General features: G+C 45.2%; 1 protein-coding gene across 4 annotated transcripts in view; it reads right to left on the bottom strand.

The window, feature by feature from the left end:
• The window catches only part of lzts2a (leucine zipper, putative tumor suppressor 2a), a 213,285-nt gene that overhangs the window by 158,041 nt on the left and 37,831 nt on the right, over window positions 1–17,413 (bottom strand). The gene's annotated exons all lie outside the window — the stretch shown is intronic.

Below are 17,413 nucleotides of genomic sequence, written 5' to 3'. Positions count from 1 at the left end.
ATTCAGCCCCTCCAGCTTGTTCCACCTTTCAATGTGATCTTGGCTGCTCTGTGACCTAACTCCATATACCTGCCTTTGGCCCAAATCCCTTCATAACTTTGCTGAACAATAATTTATCTCGGTCACAGATTTAATATACACAACTGATCCAGCATCCACTGCTGTTTGTGGTAGAGAGTTCCAAACCTCTCCCACCCTGTGTGTGTGGAAGTGCTTCCCAACATCTCTCCTGAACAGTCTGGCCCTAACTCTCAGACAATGCCCCCAGTTCTAGAATCACCAACCAGTGAAAATAGTTTACCTTCCCTGTCTTTTCCTGTTCATATCTTGAAGGCTTTGATCGGGTCACAACTCAACCTTGCCAACTCTGGAGAAAACAGGCCTAGTTTGTACCATCAATCCTCAAAACCGAACCCCTGAAATGCAGATATCAATCTTGCTAACCTACATTATGGTCCCTCTGATCTATCCTTCCGAAGGTGTGTACTCTAGCAGGAACATCAATATGCAGGCCAAAGTGACTTGGGGGTGTTACAGGGAGAAGGGGTGCAGGAGTTTTTGGATATTTCTTTCGAAAAAGCTAGGAGATCCTGGATGGCTGAATGGCCTCTTTCTTGTGCTTCACCAGTAATTTGGGTGGGAACGAGAGACTGCAGTTTCCCAATTAAGGCAAAAACCACATGACCTCACCATCCTCATCAGAAGCTGCACCGACTCCAATCAGCTGTTCATAACCAAAGGCTTAAACGTACAAAGAAAAATCAAAACGTCATATAGCAGGCTGTTCGAACCTGCCTATCAACACAAGTAATTAGTCTAGACACAGACACCTACCACCGTGAGAAACTGCAATTTCACCTTGGGAGGGACTGGCTCACAGGGTGTGATGTGAACTAACTACTCCCAGTGTAAGCCCTTCACCAATTTTCTTCTTAATATTTCAATTAAAGAGGCTTTGATCCTGCCTACGTGGTGCATATTCAATTTAAAAAGCAGCTTCCATCCACACGGAGTCCTCATCACATTCTCCAGTGATGACACACTCTGCTCAACATGAACAGAAACTTCCAGTCAAATGCCTCCCAGTTGGAGCAGTGCTATCCTCGGGTCCCCTTTACTCTGGAAGGAGAAAAGCCCCACTTCTGACCTCGATTTACATTGAGTTAGAGAACCACAGATGGGTTCCAGAGCCAATGAAGGCCATTTGGCCCACTAGACCAGCACCAGCTCCTCAAATGAGCATCATAACCCTGTGCCAATTTACTGCTTCCCCCTCCCCATACCCTTACACATTATGGTTATCCAAAAAAATTCAGCCAATGCCCCTCTTAAATGCCTCAATCACATTTCCAGACAGTGCCTGGTTCTCACATCACCCTTGCCACTTTCGAAGATCACTTTAAATCAATGCTCTCTCATTCCTGTTTCTGTAACAACTGGGAACAGCTTCTCTCTATCTCCTCTGTCCAGCTCACTTCTCACTTGGAAAGCCTCCATCAAATCTCCCTCTCAACCTTCCTCTCTCCGAGGAAAACGGTCCTAACTTGCCCAATCAGCCCTTGTCACTCATTCCTGGAACCCCCATTCTCTCCAAGACAATCGCATCTTTCTTACAATGTGAGGCCCAGAACTGGACACAATACCCCAGCTGAGAGAGGAGTTGGCTCATCTCTGTTCAGTTGACGTGATTAGCTCAACAACAAAGTTTTTAATTTATTTGGGAGATATGGGTCACTGGCTGGGCCAATGACCCTGGAGAAGTTGGGGGGTGAGCTGCCGTTGCAGTCCCTGTGTGATCTGCATACAATTAGAAGCCAGCTAGGAAGCAGTCACATCCTATGTAGGTCAGGGCAGTACGGATGGCAGATACTAACCAGGGTAGGACATTAGTGAACCGAACAGTGTCATACGCAGCAAGCGCGCGCGCGCACACACACGCACACACACGCACACACACAGACACCTCTGTTAACTCTGATTTCTCTCCATAGATGCTGCCAGACCTGCTGAGCTTTTCCTGCAATTTCTGATTTCCAGCATCTGCAGTTCTTTTAGTTTTTATCCAGTTTTGTACAGTCACACAGCATGGACACAGACCCTCGGTCTAACCAGTCCATGCCGACTGTAATCCTGCAATGGTAGCAGACTCGCCAACTTTAATGGTCATTGGATAGACATATGGATGAGAATGGAATACTGTCGGTTAGATGGGCTTCAGATTGGCTTCACAGGATGGCACAAAATTGAGGGTCAAAGGGCCTATACTGCGCTGTAATATTCTATGTTCTAATCCCAAACTAAACTAGTCCCACCTATCTGCTCCTGGCCCATATCACTCCAAACCTTTCCTATTCATGGACAAATCTAAGTACCTTTAAAACATACTAATTGTGCTCAGATCACGACTTCCTCAGGACGTTCGTTCCACACGCAAACCACCCGCTGTAAAAAACATTTGCCTCTTGTGTCTTTTTTAAATCTCTCTCCTCTCACCTTAAAAATATACCCACTAGTTTTGAAATTCCCCATCCTTGGGAAAAAAACAGCTACCATTAATCCTATCTACACCCCTCGTGAATCTGTAAATATCTATAAGCGCAGCAGGTCAGGCAGCATCAAAGGAGCAGGAGAATCGACGTTTCGGGCATAAGCCCTTCTTCAGGAATGAGGAGCAACACCTCCCCCCTCACTTCCCTCCAAGGCCCCAAGGGATCCTTCCATATCCGTCAGAAATTCACCTGCACCTCCACACACATCATTTACTGCATCCGATGTGGCCTCCTATACATTGGGGAGACGGGCCGCCTACTTGCGGAACGTTTCAGAGAACACCTCTGGGACACCCGCACCAACCAACCCAACCACCCCCTGGCTCAACACTTTAACTACCCCCTCCCACTCCACCAAGGACATGCAGATCCTTGGCCTCCTCCATCGCCAGACCATGGCAACACAACGCCTGGAGGAAGAGCGCCTCATCTTCCGCCTAGGAATCCTCCAACCACAAGGGATGAATGCAGATTTTTCCAGCTTCCTCATTTCCCCTCCCCCCACCTTTTCTCAGTCCCAACCCTCGAACTCAGCACCGCCTTCTTGACCTGAAATCTTCCTCCCGACCTCTCCGCCCCCACCCCACTCCGGCCTATCAACCTCACCTTAACCTCCTTCCACCTATCGCATTCCCAACGCCCTTCCCCCAAGTCCCTCCTCCCTACCTTTTACATTAGCCTGCTTGGCACACCCTCCTCATTCCTGAAGAAGGGCTTATGCCCGAAACTTCGATTCTCCTGCTCCTTTGATGCTGCCTGACCTGTTGCACTTTTCCAGCAACACATTTTTAAGCTCTGATCTCCAGCATCTGCAGTCCTCACTTTCTCCAACATAAAAGCTGACTAGATTGATCAAGTTTTGTTTTTCAGTTTAACATGTTAGTCTTTCACTGAAACAGAAGCAGACCAGACGGCAGATTTGGGTCTAATTACAAACCAGACTGCATTACACAAAAAAGATATAAAAGTAAAACAAACCAAGCTCTCCAAGTATATCTCAGTTTGAAAGGCTTCAATTGAACAAACTTCTATCTCCTCCCCAATGTCCTCACTTTCCGGTCACTCTGAATTTCCTTCATTATTAAATCTGTAAGATTAATGTTTTAATTCTCTCATGGGATGAGAGACAAAGCTAGTCAGAGAAAGAGCTAGTCAGCCATATATTTTGGATGTAATGGTCAGGCACTCTGGTTCACTGCATTTTCCTCACTTCCTACCCTGTCAATGGGTGATGTCTTTACAGTAAATCCTCAACTTCCTGAGTTCTTAGACTTTCATAACTTTCAATAGACTTCTAACCAAACACTCCTGGACTGGATGTTTCACAAACTAAACACTTTCACTTAGGGGACTGATTGTAGTGATTGGAACCAGGTGGATCTTATTAACTATGAGATCTTTGACTGGGGCTGTTAACCTAGAGAGAGTGAGGGGAGCCCTGGCTGACCTATATAGCCGATGGATACAGAATTTTCTGACTTCAGGGATTCACTCTGAGCTGTCTGGCCAATGTACTGTGCACATGTAAATAAAGGGTGACTTGGTGACAGGATACTGGTCCTGTGCAGTTAGATTAGATTAGATTACCGACAGTGTGGAAACAGGCCCTTCGGCCCAACAAGTCCACACCGAAGAGCAACCCAGCCAGACCCATTCATTTACCCCTTCACCTAACACTATGGGTAACTTAGCATGGACAATTCACCTAACCTGCACATCTTTGGACTGTGGGAGGAAACCGGAGCACCCGAAGGAAACCCACGCAGGCACAGGGAGAAAGTGAAAACTCCACACAGACAGTTGCTTGAGGCAGGAATTGAACCCAGTTCTCTGGCGCTGTGAGGCAGCAATGCTAACCACTGTGCCACCCACTTTATTTCACTTAATATTTTAACTGCTCTGAACAATCGCCTTTTTCTTGGAGAGGATGATGGGAATCTGATTTAGGTCAGGTTTCCTTTGAGCTGTCTAAAACCTTACCTGTTTCTGTGGCTTTCAAAGTTAAAATCAGTCCTCGATTATTCTAAATCCAAAAGCAAACAAACATCTTCTAATGTTTTCTCTCACCTATCATAAATCCTCACAACATAACCAAACTTCCATTAACACTCCAGGAGGCCTTGCAGTCCTGTGTTCTGATACACATGATTTAAAATCATAGTTCCACAAGGACCGGCTGAGTTAATTCTTAATTTCCTTCACAAATATAAACCAACATCCACATGCCTCTAATATAGAATCCAAAGTCTTTGAAAAAATGTAATAAAGTAAACAGCTTTCTACTCAGCAGTGGTACAAATTGATATAGCAGTTGGAAGGAAAAACAGATAAAGGGTACAAAAGCGAGGAAGATGTGCTAAACAGTTGTAATCATTGATTTGACCACTGGTGTGCATTGTCAAATACAAGGCACCACATTTTGACAGCAACGTCAAGGACAGATTCAGGAGAGATCTGGTCAAATGATCCCAAGAATGAGCAGCTTAGTTCTTGCTATGAAGGTGTAGAGGTGTACTGTACCTTTAAGAGAGTTGAAAAGCTAGCAAGGACTGACAAAGCACAGAGTCCTGAACAAGGTAACAATGTAACACTTGGTCAAAACAAATAGCAACAGATGGGTTGCCATGAAATAAAAACAAATTCAAATTTGGCCAATCAGTTTAAATTATGCCCCGAGATGCCACAATACAATCAAATGTGAATTTAGTATTTTAATAAAATTAAACCCAATGAAACAATCCAATGTTTTGGGGCATAAAACTGGACATTTTGAACAATTAGGGAGAAAACTGCCAAAGACATAACAAATGTAGACACTAATTGAAGAACTCTCTGAAAGGTACCTGTCTGTGGGGAACATCGAGGCTGACCTAGAGAGAATCTACAAAAGGAGAACCAGCAAAGCTGACTAGTTTTGAAAAGTGATTATTTTCTTTTTGTAAATTTTAATTGGGATTTTTTAATCGGACTGGTATTGTCAGTAAAAGATAAGTTTAAGAGAAAGGACTTGTAAATAGTTGTTGGTTTTAATATTCTCTGTTGAACTTAAAGAACAAAGTTGTTAATTTTTACTGTTAATGGTGACCTCTGGGATAGTTCGTTACCTCTGGAATTTTAACAGATTACAGCACGGAATGAATCTTTTCTGAGTTGCTGGTTTAAATTAGTAGAGGGGTTTACCCCATGTTGTAACATTTTGCAGGGTGGCTGTATTCTCTATACTATTTTGAACATGCCTTCGATTGAGAAACTGTTCCACTTGCAAATGGGTGATTCGTTCAGTGTGAGGTGGGGTGAGTACCAATGCCACCTGGTGGCCAGTAGCAGACTGCAGCATGTGACATGGGGAACAGCTTGACCACCAACCTATTCCGTGGTGCACGGGTTAATGCCAAAGGCATTTCAATCTGCAGCAAGGTCACCCGCTATCCTGGGGCACAGGGCACATCACAAACAGCCCAGAGTGCATTCGCCCAGGAGATGACCAGTTAAAATACAGGCAACAACCAAAAAGGGTGAATGATTAAAAAGTAGAAAGGGAAACATGTTGGAATTAAAGTGATGATCACAATGACCATTGAGATAGTACAGAGCTGTTTAAAAAAGGGCATCTGTTTCTTAGAAGACAGAAGCAGAAGTAGGTAATTCAGCCCATCGACTCTGTTCCACCATTCAATGAGACATGGCGCTGCTCTGATCTTCCTCAATTCCACTTTCTTGACTCTTCCTCATAACCCTAGATTCTCTTACGATTGAAAACTTACCTGAGCTCTCAATAATGCAAATGGCCCAGCCTCAAGATCCCTCTACAGTAAAGAGTTCCACAGATTCTCTCCCCACAGAGAGAAACTCCTCCTCATATAGGCCTTAAATGAGTGACCCCTACCCTCTGTAATGATGCCCTCTGGTCCTATCCTGTCCCACAACCCTTTCCACATCTACCTTGTCAGGTCCCCCAAGAATCTTATATGGGACACAGGGGCAGAATTAGGCCATTCAGCCCATCGATTCCTCCTCATCTCAGTTCTAAAGGATTGCCCCATCTCTGAGGCTGTGACCTTGGGTCCTACTCTCTCCTAATAGTGGAAACATCTTCACCACTTCCATTCTATCCCGGCCTCTTGGCATTCTGTAAGTTTCAATCAGATCTCCCTTCATCCTTTTAAACTCTTTCGAGTACAGACCCAGAGTCCTCAACCACTCCTCACATGGCAAGCCCTCCATCCCCGGAATCATCTTGTAAACCTCCTCTGGATCCCTAACAAGATCAGCATACGCCTCGTTAGTTACGGGGCTCAAAACTGCTCACAATATTCCAAACGCGGCCTGATAATAAGGTTCCCCCTCAGTATTCTGAATTCCAATGAATACAAAGCAAATCTGCCTAACTCCTCGAATAAATATAAAATCCTGCTGATGCTAGAAATCTGAAACAAACACAGAGAATGCTGGGAGAAACTCAGCAGGTCAGGCAGCACCTGTGGAGAGAGAAACAGAATTAACATTTCGAGTCAAATATAAATCCTCTCTAGAATAGTTCTCATTCTGGGTAACTGTTTCTCTGTCTCTCAAACTTACGGTTTCTCCACATTCTTGACGTCTGTTCCTATGTAACCTCTCCTCGGGCCTTAATCTGTCCTCAACAACTGCCAGCAACCCAAAGGTGGGGTCAAACATCAATCCGGAGCCCCCTGACCCACGTTGATAGGAGGATATAAGGCAAGTGCAAGACTCCCATCTCCTCTACCCCAACCTCAAGCTTGTTCACAAGTTGTCTGCGCTCTCCCATAAGGATTGGACTGTCCAGAAGGGTATGGAGATCAGGCTAACTCCAATAAAAACAATAACATTTTGGTGAACAGAATGGAGGAAAGTGAAAGAAAAGCCTTATTTCAGCCGTAAACACACCCGACATGGGTTAGAGAAAGTGGACAATTGTGACTCGAGACACTAATATGATTGATTTACTGTTGTCCCATGTACTGAGATACAATGAAAAGTGTTGTTTTGTTTGTATACAGGCAGATGGTACCATACAAAGTGCATCAGAGTAGCAGAGCAGAGTGCAGCATACAGTGTTAGAGCCACAGAGAAGGTGCACAGAGAGAGAGAGAGAGATCAGCAGTAACATTTGAGAGGTTTGTCCAGAAGTCTGATAGCTGCGGGGAAGAAGCTGTTCATGAATCTGTTGGTATGTGGATCAGACTTTTATATCTTCTAGCTGATGGAAGAGGGTGGAAAGAGTCTAACCGGAGTGGGAGGGGGTTTTAATGATGTTGGTTGCATTCCCCAGGCAGTGGGAAGTATAGATGCAGTCAGTGAATGGAAGGCTGGTTTATGTGATGGACTGGGCTGTGTTCACGACTCTCTCTAGTTTCTTGCGGTCTTGGGAAGACCAGTTTCCATACCATGCTGTAATGAATAACTGGTGAAAGTCTTTGTGGACGTGCTGAATTTCCTTAGCCTCCTGAGGAAGTATAGATGTTGTAGTGCTTTCTTGACCATTGTGTCAACTTGGGTGGGCTAGGACAGATTGTTGGGGATCGTCACTCCCTGACTCTCTCGACCCTCTCCCCCTCAGCCCCATTGATACAGACAGGGGCGTGCTGTCCACTCTGCTTCCTGAAGTCAATGACCAGCTCCTTCATTTTGCTAACGTGGATGGAGAGAGTGTTGTATTTACACCGTGCTGCTAAGCACTCAATCTCTTCCCTGTATATTGTCTCACCGTTGTTTGAGATGTGACCTACAACAGTGATTCAGCAAATTTGTAAATGGCGTTGGGGAGAAATTTGGTGACACGGTCTTGAGTATATAAGGAGTATAGTAAGGCGCTGAGTACACAGCCTTGCGGGGCCCTGATGTTGAGGATTATGCTGAAGAAGATGTTGTTGCCTGTCCTTACTGATTGTGATCTGTGGGTCAGGAGGTCAAGGACCCAGTTATAGAATGGGGAACAGAGACCTAGGTCTTGGAGTTTAAAGATGAGTTTATTTGGCATTATACTGTTAAAGGCGAAACTGTAGTCAATAAGTGGGAGCCTGATGCAGGTGTCTTTGCTATCCAGGTGTTCCAGGGATGAATAAGTGAGGACTGCAGATGCTGGAGATCAGAGCTGAAAATGTGTTGCTGGAAAAGCGCATCAGGTCAGGCAGCATCCAAGGAGCAGGAGAATCGACGTTTCGGGCATGAGCCCTTCTTCCAGGGATGAGTGTAGAGCCAGGTAATTTCCTATCCAAATATCCTCAGTTCTGCACTAGATAAGTATGTCACTCTCTCAGGTGGATGAAGAAGATCCCAGGGTACTATCTCACAATAGAGCAGGGAAGATCTCTTTAATACTGTGGCAGATATATTACCCTCCAACATCATCACTAAACTCAAATCACCCAGTTATTCTCACATTGATACTTGGGAGCTTGCTACATACAAAATTTGTTCGAAGTGTGTTTCAAAAATGCTTAATTAAGTGTAAAGTGCTTTGCGACACTGAGGTCAGGAAAGACGATGGACAGTTTTGCTTTATTTTACCTTTGCTGAGGTTTGAAGTAAATTTTAAAGGTTAATTTCTACCAGAACCTCTCTGCAATTTTCCCTCTCAGCTACTTAACTGAAGCCCACAATCTATTGAAAAGAAAGCAAGTCGAAAGGATTCCAGAGGGAGACATTATTTAAATACATTAGACATTCATATGAAAATGCCACTACAGTCATTCCGCCCTCCCCCCCAAGTCTAATATACGAAACCACAGAAAGGCATTATGCGTCTAATGCAGAGCTTATTCTGATATTAATTACTTTGTGTAAGAGATGGCACAAACTGTGGAAAATGAGGTATAATGAAGGAACAGGAAGGTTAAAAGCTTGACCTGCAATTACTTCATCCTTGAACAAATGAGTCTCGCAAATAACCCACTTCAATCATCAGCCCTTCTCTGTAAAGTGCCATGTAATTGTTGATCAATATTTAAAATTAATGGGTTTTCACTGTGTTGAAGTTTAGCAGAGGGGCTTGGGAGCCCACCCAACCTGAACGTTAACTTATATCTACTACGTAATCATATATATGGTAATAAAAAGAGGAAGTGCTTGACAGAAATAGATTAGAAGGAGATGAAAAGTGTAAATTTTTTGAGACCTCTGCGAGCAGCAAGTTAATGTCAAACACCAAGATGGGGAAAGTGAGCCATTTCCTGAGCCAGCAGTGTCTGCCAAGACCCCACACTGACTGAATCAAACAGTGTGGTGCTGGAAAAGCACAGCCATTCAGGCAGCATCCAAGGAGCAGGAGAATCGACATTTCAGGCCTTCGTTTCTGATGAAGGGCTTATGCTCAAAATGTCAATTCTCCTGCCCCTCGGACGCTGCCTGACTGGCTGTGCTTTCCCAGCACCACACTCTCAAATCTGATTCTCCAGCGTCTGCAGTCCTCACTTTCTCCCCACTGACTGAGGCAACCATATGTGGCCATAAGACCCCATGAGCAAAAGTAGGCCGTTCAGTCCATCTTGCCTGTCTCACCATTCAACAAGTCAACCTGATAATCCTCAACTCCACTTTCCTGACTTGTCCCTATTACCGTCCATTCCCTTACTAAGTAAAACCAGTCTACCGTAGCCATGAATATACATCAATGACCCAGCCCCATGTGGTCATGAAGTTTGCAGATTCAGGGACGGGTAATAAATGCTGGCCCAGCCGGTGATGTCTAAGTGTCATGAAATAGTTTTACTTTCAAATCCAGATCTTGTTGGATCATTCCCTTACCCTGGGCAATGGAGAGAGAGCAGAAACCACAGTGATTTGGAAAACCTGCTAAAGAATTATATTCTACCAGGATACAATGGCTGACACTTCTGCAGAAGGACTGGAGGGGCAGGGGGCGGGATTAGGGAGTTAATAGGAATCGTAACAGAAAAAATATTTACTTACATTCTTGAGGGTAATTTAAGTGTTTATTTCTGACTTAGTGCTAGTGATGTAATTGGCTTCGGTTTTAATTTCAGGAGACTCCCCTGTTCAATCTTAATAACTTGTGATTCTTTTCTACAACTAGGTCTTTAGAATTCCCCACAGTGGGAAGCAGGCCATTCGGCCCATTAAGTCCACACCCAACCTCCAAAAAACACCAACCAGACCCACCTCCCTTCTCTCCTCGAAATGTCGATTCTCCTGCTCCTCGGATGCTGCCTGACCTGCTGTGCTTTTCCAGCTGCACACTCTTCGACTCTGATCTCCAACATCTGCAGTCCTCACTTCCTCCTATAACCCTAATCCAGCTAACCTATGGGAGGAAACCCACGCAGACAGGGGGAGAAGGTACAAACTCCACACGGACAGTCGCCCGAGGCGGAGTGTCAGAGTGCCACTGACTTCTTCTACAGGTATGTGTTATAACCTTCAATGGAAAATAAAAGCACAATAAAGTTTGCAGAAAAATAAGGAAACATTATTGTTCATTGACTCATAGATTGCAGATGTTGCTGGTTGGGTCAATTGCCGTCCCTAATTGCCCCTTGAGAAAGTGGGAGTGAGCTGCCTTCCTGAACCGCTGCAGTCCATGTGCTGTGGGTTGACCCACAATGCCCTTAGGGAGGGAATTGCAGGCTTTTGACCCAGCGACACTGAAGGAACGATGATATATGTCCAAGTCAGAGTGGTCAGTGGCAAAAGCTGGTTGAAGTTTGAGGCTCCCTTCCTCAGGTGTTTTTTAAGCTACAACAAATGTTAATTGTAAGCTGGAGACTGACAGATCTTTCTAACTAAAAGCTGTAACAGGATAGGAGGCAAGGACAAGTCTGCGGAGTTAGGTCTCAGGGCAGCCCATGAGCTCACTCTGATCGGCGCAAGTAGCTAACCTGTTCCCAACTCATCAATAACAGGACTCAATTAAAACTAAACAAACACAGGCTCCTCACATTGACTCACTATTAATGGTCCTGCTGGTCTTAACTTTAAACAAAAATACAGCTCCTGTCTTTGCTTTAGCACCTTAATTAGTTCTTAAAAAGACCCCTTTGTCCTGGGGAATCCAACTGCAAGTTTTCATTCTCAAAGTCATTAATTTTTTTTTACGTGGACATGATTCACAGACTCAACTGTTGAGCCATGAGCTGAAAGTGTGTTGCTGGAAAAGGGCAGCAGGTCAGGCAGCATCCAAGGAGCAGGAGAGTCGACGTTTCGGGCATGAGCCCTTCTTCAGGAATGAGGAGAGTGTGTCCAGCAGGCTAAGATAAAAGGGAGGGAGGCTGATGAGATTGGCACCGTAATATTTCTATGTAGGGGTAAAATAAAAGGCATATCTGAAAACAAATCCATGTGATACAGCTCCCAATCATTGAAGCCCACAGTGAAAAGGCTGAATTTATATTTTTTTAATCTGTCTCTTTAAAACCGCTTCCCAGGGGCGTAAAATATAGTGCACACCAGCAGGATCTAATGAGCATTAGAGTCGAAGAATGTGGTTCTGGAAAAGCACACCAGCTCGGCAGTATTCAAGGAACAGGAGATTCATCCTTTCAGGCATAAGCCCTTCATCAGAAATGAGGTTCCTCGGATACTGCCTGACCTGCTGTGCTTTTCCAGCACCACACTCTCGACTCTGATCTCCAGCATCCGCACTCCTCACTTTCTCCTCATGAGCATCAGTGAAGTTTAGGTTCCCAAATCAGGCTGACCATCCGAGATGAAGAGTCTGATTTCCCCGTACAAAGGGAACACTGTCCCGTTTCTCAGAAAGCCCTCATGGTTTTCCAGGTCTGCCTTATATCCCTTGAACACTCGATAGCTTTCAGCCGCACTGGCTAAAAAAAGCAGCATTCTCTGGTGTTATTGCACAGCGAGATCCCTGAACACGTACAGCAGCAAGTTCAGAGACCGGTCCCGGTCTGAGGGGTGACCTTTGAGAGGTTTATAACATCGTGAAGGGCATTGATAGGGTGAATAGTCAAGGTCTTTTCCTCAGGGTAGGGGAGTTCAGAACTAGAGGGTATAGGTTTAAGGGGAGAGGGAAAAGTTTTAAAAGGGATCTGAGGGGCAACCTTTTCACACAGAGGGTGGTACGTGTATGGAATGAGCTGTCAGAGGATGTGATGGAGGCTGGTACAATTGCAACATTTAAGAGGCATTTGGATGGGTATATGAATAGGAAGGGTTTGGAGGGATATGGGTTGGGCGCTGGCAGGTGGGACTAGATTGGGTTGGGATATCTGGTCGGCATGGACGGGTTGGACCGAAGGGTCTGTTTCCATGCTGCACATCTCTATGACTCTATTTGAAAATTCCATACCACAGACACTAAGTTCACCTTTCCATTTGGACTCTCTTTTTTAAAAAAAAATGTTATTAACAAACTTGCAGTAAAAACAGTGGAGTCCCACAGCGTAACAGCCTCAGGTTCTTACCATTTACGTCAATGTCAGGTTTGTAGAGAGTAACCGGGTGAAGGGCTATGGAGAGAGTGGGCAAGAAGGTGGGATTGGGGCCGAGATCAGATCTGCCACAATTGTATCAAGTGGTGGAAGAGGCCTGAGGAGCTGAATGGCCTCCTCCTGCTCTTAGTCCCTTTGTTCTGATGGGGAGAGCCAAGGCATGATGGCTAAATTGTAGACACCAGTGAGGATAATTAGGAAAGTATTTTATAAAGAGGATGTAAAAGATGATGCAAATGGATACAGATAAATTGAGCAAAAATCTGGCGGATGAGATGTCAAGAGGAACATACAAGGCAAGGTTCACTCATAAATGGAGAATGACTGCACAATTCTGCCTCAGAAGGCACTGAAGGCAGTGTCATGAAATATTTTTAACGCACAGATTGTTTGATTCCTTGCCTAACAAGAAACTAAGGTTAGTTGAGTAGCAGAAACAAGTGGTACAGCAGGTCCGAGGGGCCGAATGGCCTATTTCTACTTGGAGTAGGCCTGTATGTTTGTAAAACACAGACTCACCACGTGGACCCAGTGAACCTGACAGAGTGGGAGCTTTGCTAGCAGCTGTTTCCCAATTTGCTCCTTATAGCCACTGCCCACCCACCCCCCCGCACCCACCCCAACATCCCCCCAGTAAGGAGCTGTCTACCAGAGAAGGCCGAGCAGTTAGTGTCCAGACAGATGCTGGTGTTTAACACAGGACGGAGAATCACATCTCAGTTTGAGTGATGCATCACAGAAATGTTTTTGCACAATGTTGGAAATGTAATAAACAAGTTTAACAAGTTCTGTTCCAAAGAAAACAAGAATGTAATGGGAACACTCTCCAATAGCGCACTAAAAATAGCAGCCAGAGCAAAATAAAACTCGTGTCTGCGGTGTGTCTGTGTCTATAGTGTCTGTTTGTGTCCTGAGTGTGTGTCTGTGGCGTGTGTGTCCATGCCCTGAGTGTGTGTGTGTTGCTTTCTGCTCTGGGGTGGGGAGCGCAGGCTGCATCGTCAGGCTCATCATGTCTCACTAGGCCCCTGCAATCAGAGCTCGACTTTAAAATATACCCGATATCTCCCTTTCAAAACCACCTGCATAAACCTATAAGCTGAAAACCAGACCAGTATTTTCATTCACATTGTTAACACAGTGACAGTTCTTACAGTAATGGCTTAGTGACAACAAAGCAATTACACAAAATCCTGTCTTAACAGCACAATCTGGAGAAATGGGCCCAACTTTTGAAAATTATTCTATCACAGGAGGTGATGTTTATTAACACTTCCCTGCTCTCCAGGGCAATTAAATTACAGTCTGGAGTCACATGTAGGTGAGAGAACAGAAGGACTGTCCATTTCCTGTCCTGAAGGGGCATTAGTGAACCAGAGGGGTTTCTGGTACAATTGACGATCACGGGGACTCGTTTCTAGTTCCAGATTTTTAAAGTGATTAAAATTCTGCCAGAGGCTGTGTTGGGATTTGAACCTCCATCCCTAGAGACTCAACTAAGTCTCCTGGGTGACCAGTCAGAGCCTATGGCGGAAGAAGAGTTCCACCTTGGTGTGGGGGGGGCGGGGGGGGGGTGGGTTTTGGACTTTGTTGAGGTGGAAGCAGAGGGGCATGAACGTGAGCCCTTTACTAAGGGACACCGCTCGGTCTCAGGGAGTTCGAGGTCACGGGAGGGGGAATATGTGGTCAGCCTACAGCCTGGAGGATTCACCACTGAGTGCTCCAATGTCAAATAACCTTCCTACCCATACCCCCGACTCCCTTTCCCCTCCCTTACACCCCTGTGCGGTTCTGTGGGGGGGGGGGGGGGGGGGGGGGGGGGGGGGGGGCGGGGAGATTGACACAGGCTGCCCACCTTCAAAAGAAAAAAAAATTAGGGGAAATGATTTACCCAGCCGAGCAAGTGAATGCAGGCAGTTAATCAAGGCAGGGTGACTCAAGACTATAGCCCCTGACCTCAGTCAGATAGCCTGAGAGGAGAGCTTTCTGGAAAGTGGGAAAACCAGGAGCTGGGAAGAAATAGGTGAACTTTATATCGGCCTGTGAGTGACAGACCTCCTGTCAGCTTCTGGACATACCGGGAGGTCAGCATTCAACAGGCACAGCTCTGATCCCTCAGCGTCCACTTCAATCACTGTCTCTCTCTCTCTCACACACACACACTCTCTCTTTCCCCCTCTCTCTTTCTCTTTCTTTCTCTCTCTCTCTCTCTCGCACCAGAAACCAGTATTTGCAAATTTAAAAATCCTCACAGTCAGATTCAACCCTGTACCTTCTGCCCCTCAGAGTAAATCTTGGGAAGTCACATTTTGGGAACCCCTTCTTAACTGCACCACAGGCTCGGGGAGGGGACACGGGCTAATTTAAAGCTCCTCACAATTTAAGGACAAAAAGAGGAAAAAAAAACATGTGCTTCTTTTGTTACTTTTTGCAAAAAAAAACTTCTTTCTCCACATTAACCGAGTGAAGGGGGAGATTGAACAAATGTTTTTGCTGACAGATTAAACTGCGAGGGTATGGGTTCCAGACTTTAATCAATAACTTTCTGACAGGTTACAACTAAAAATCCCCCAGTTAAAAAAAAACAGATCGCAAATGCCAGAGCCAAACAAAAAAAGGACGTTCATTTGTATAGCACCTTTTGGGATTGCAGAATTTTCCAAATAGCTTGACAGCCAATGAAATACTTTCTGTTTGAGCGCAGTCATTGCTGTAATGCATATCAAATTTAAACACAGCAGGTTCCCACAATGTGACACTGACCAGATAATCAGGTTTCAGAGACTGGTTGATATAAATAATCAGGAAGGACACGGATCTCCTTCAAATTCTGCCTTATAATCTTTCACAGCCACCCCAGAAAGCAATAGGACATCAAGGTGTAACAGCATAGAAACAGACCCTTTGGTCTGACCAGTCCACACTGACCATGTCCCCAAAATAAACCAGTCCCACCTGCCTGCTCCCGGTCCATATCCCTCCAAATCTTTCCTGTTCACGTACTTATCGAAATGTCTCTTAACTGTACCCACCTCCTTCACCTCCTCTGGAGGTTCGTTCCACAAACCACTGTATGTGAAAAAAAGTTGCCCCTCATGTCTTTTTAAAATCTTTGCTCTTCTCATTTTAAAATATGCCGCCTGGTTTTGAAATTCCTCCCCACCCAGGAGAAAAGGTACCTGCCATTCACCTTATGATTTTATAAGCAGCAATAAGGCTATCCACTTCGGGGAAAGTTGGGTCCAACTATTCTAAGGTTCAGGTTAATGCGCTGGTGAACCTGGCTTCAAATCTTACCCTAGCTGCACTTTACTGACTCACCCTGGGGCTGAGCAGAAGCTGATAGCCAAGTTCTGTATCCATGACGACAGCCTCAACAGTGATCTTGGGTTGATGTCACGCTACATGTGAGCCCACCACACTGTCTAGTGTCTGTAACATCTTCCTCACTACCCTGGTTTGGCACCCTCACTTTGATATCTCATTATGATTTTTCTACCTTAGTTTGTACCGTTTTGGATTACTTATTACTTTAGCAAGACCCTCAGCGTGTGACTCATGTTATTCCAGCCATTTAGTTTGTCTGCAGCACCACCTTATTTTTAATTTTTTGTATTTATCGCTCTGCTTCGGTAGTGGTCTTCATAACGGAATGTGGTTGATTCAAAACTGTGCTCTACAATGTGTGAGGACAATTGGGGCGGGGTTTTTTTTACATTGAAACCACTCTTCAGCTTTTCGGAGGTTATCGTGTGTCTGTGTCCGTGAATTGGCTCGTGTCTGAGAGTTGCTCTGGGAGATGGAAGGTACAGAAGCTGAAACAGTGCAAATGATCCCCTATCCCAGAGTGACAGTGTAACACCACCTCAAAACAATTGCCCAACTCTTGTCTCAAGTCTCTGAACTAGAGTCATAGAGATGTATAGCACGGAAACAGACCCTTCGGTCCAACTCGTCCATGCCAACCAGATTCCTAGTTGAAAAATGCGGTGCTGGAAAAACACGGCAGGCCAGGCAGCATCCGAGGAGCAGGAGAATCGACGTTTCAGGCATAAGCATAAGAAGGGATTATGCCGGAAACGTCGATTCTCCTGCTCCTCGGATGCTGCCTGGCCTGCTGTGTTTTTCTAGCACCACATGTTTCAACTCTGGTCTCCAGCATCTGCAGTCCTCACTTTCTCCAACCAGATATCCTAACCTAATCTAATCCCATTTGCCAGCACTTAGCCCACATCCCTCTGAAATCTTACTATTCATATATCCATTCCAGATGCCTTTTAAATACAGTAGTTGTAGCAGCTCATTCCATACACACACCACACTCAGTGAAAACGTTGCCCCCTGAGGTCTCTTTTATATCTTTCCCCTCTCACCCTGAACCTATGCCCTCTAGTTCTCAACTTGCCCACCCCAGAAAAAAGACCTTGACTATTTATC

Source organism: Hemiscyllium ocellatum, chromosome 22 (assembly GCF_020745735.1).
Source record: "Hemiscyllium ocellatum isolate sHemOce1 chromosome 22, sHemOce1.pat.X.cur, whole genome shotgun sequence".
Lineage (NCBI taxonomy): Eukaryota > Metazoa > Chordata > Chondrichthyes > Orectolobiformes > Hemiscylliidae > Hemiscyllium > Hemiscyllium ocellatum.
This window is presented reverse-complemented; position numbering and strand designations above follow the sequence as displayed.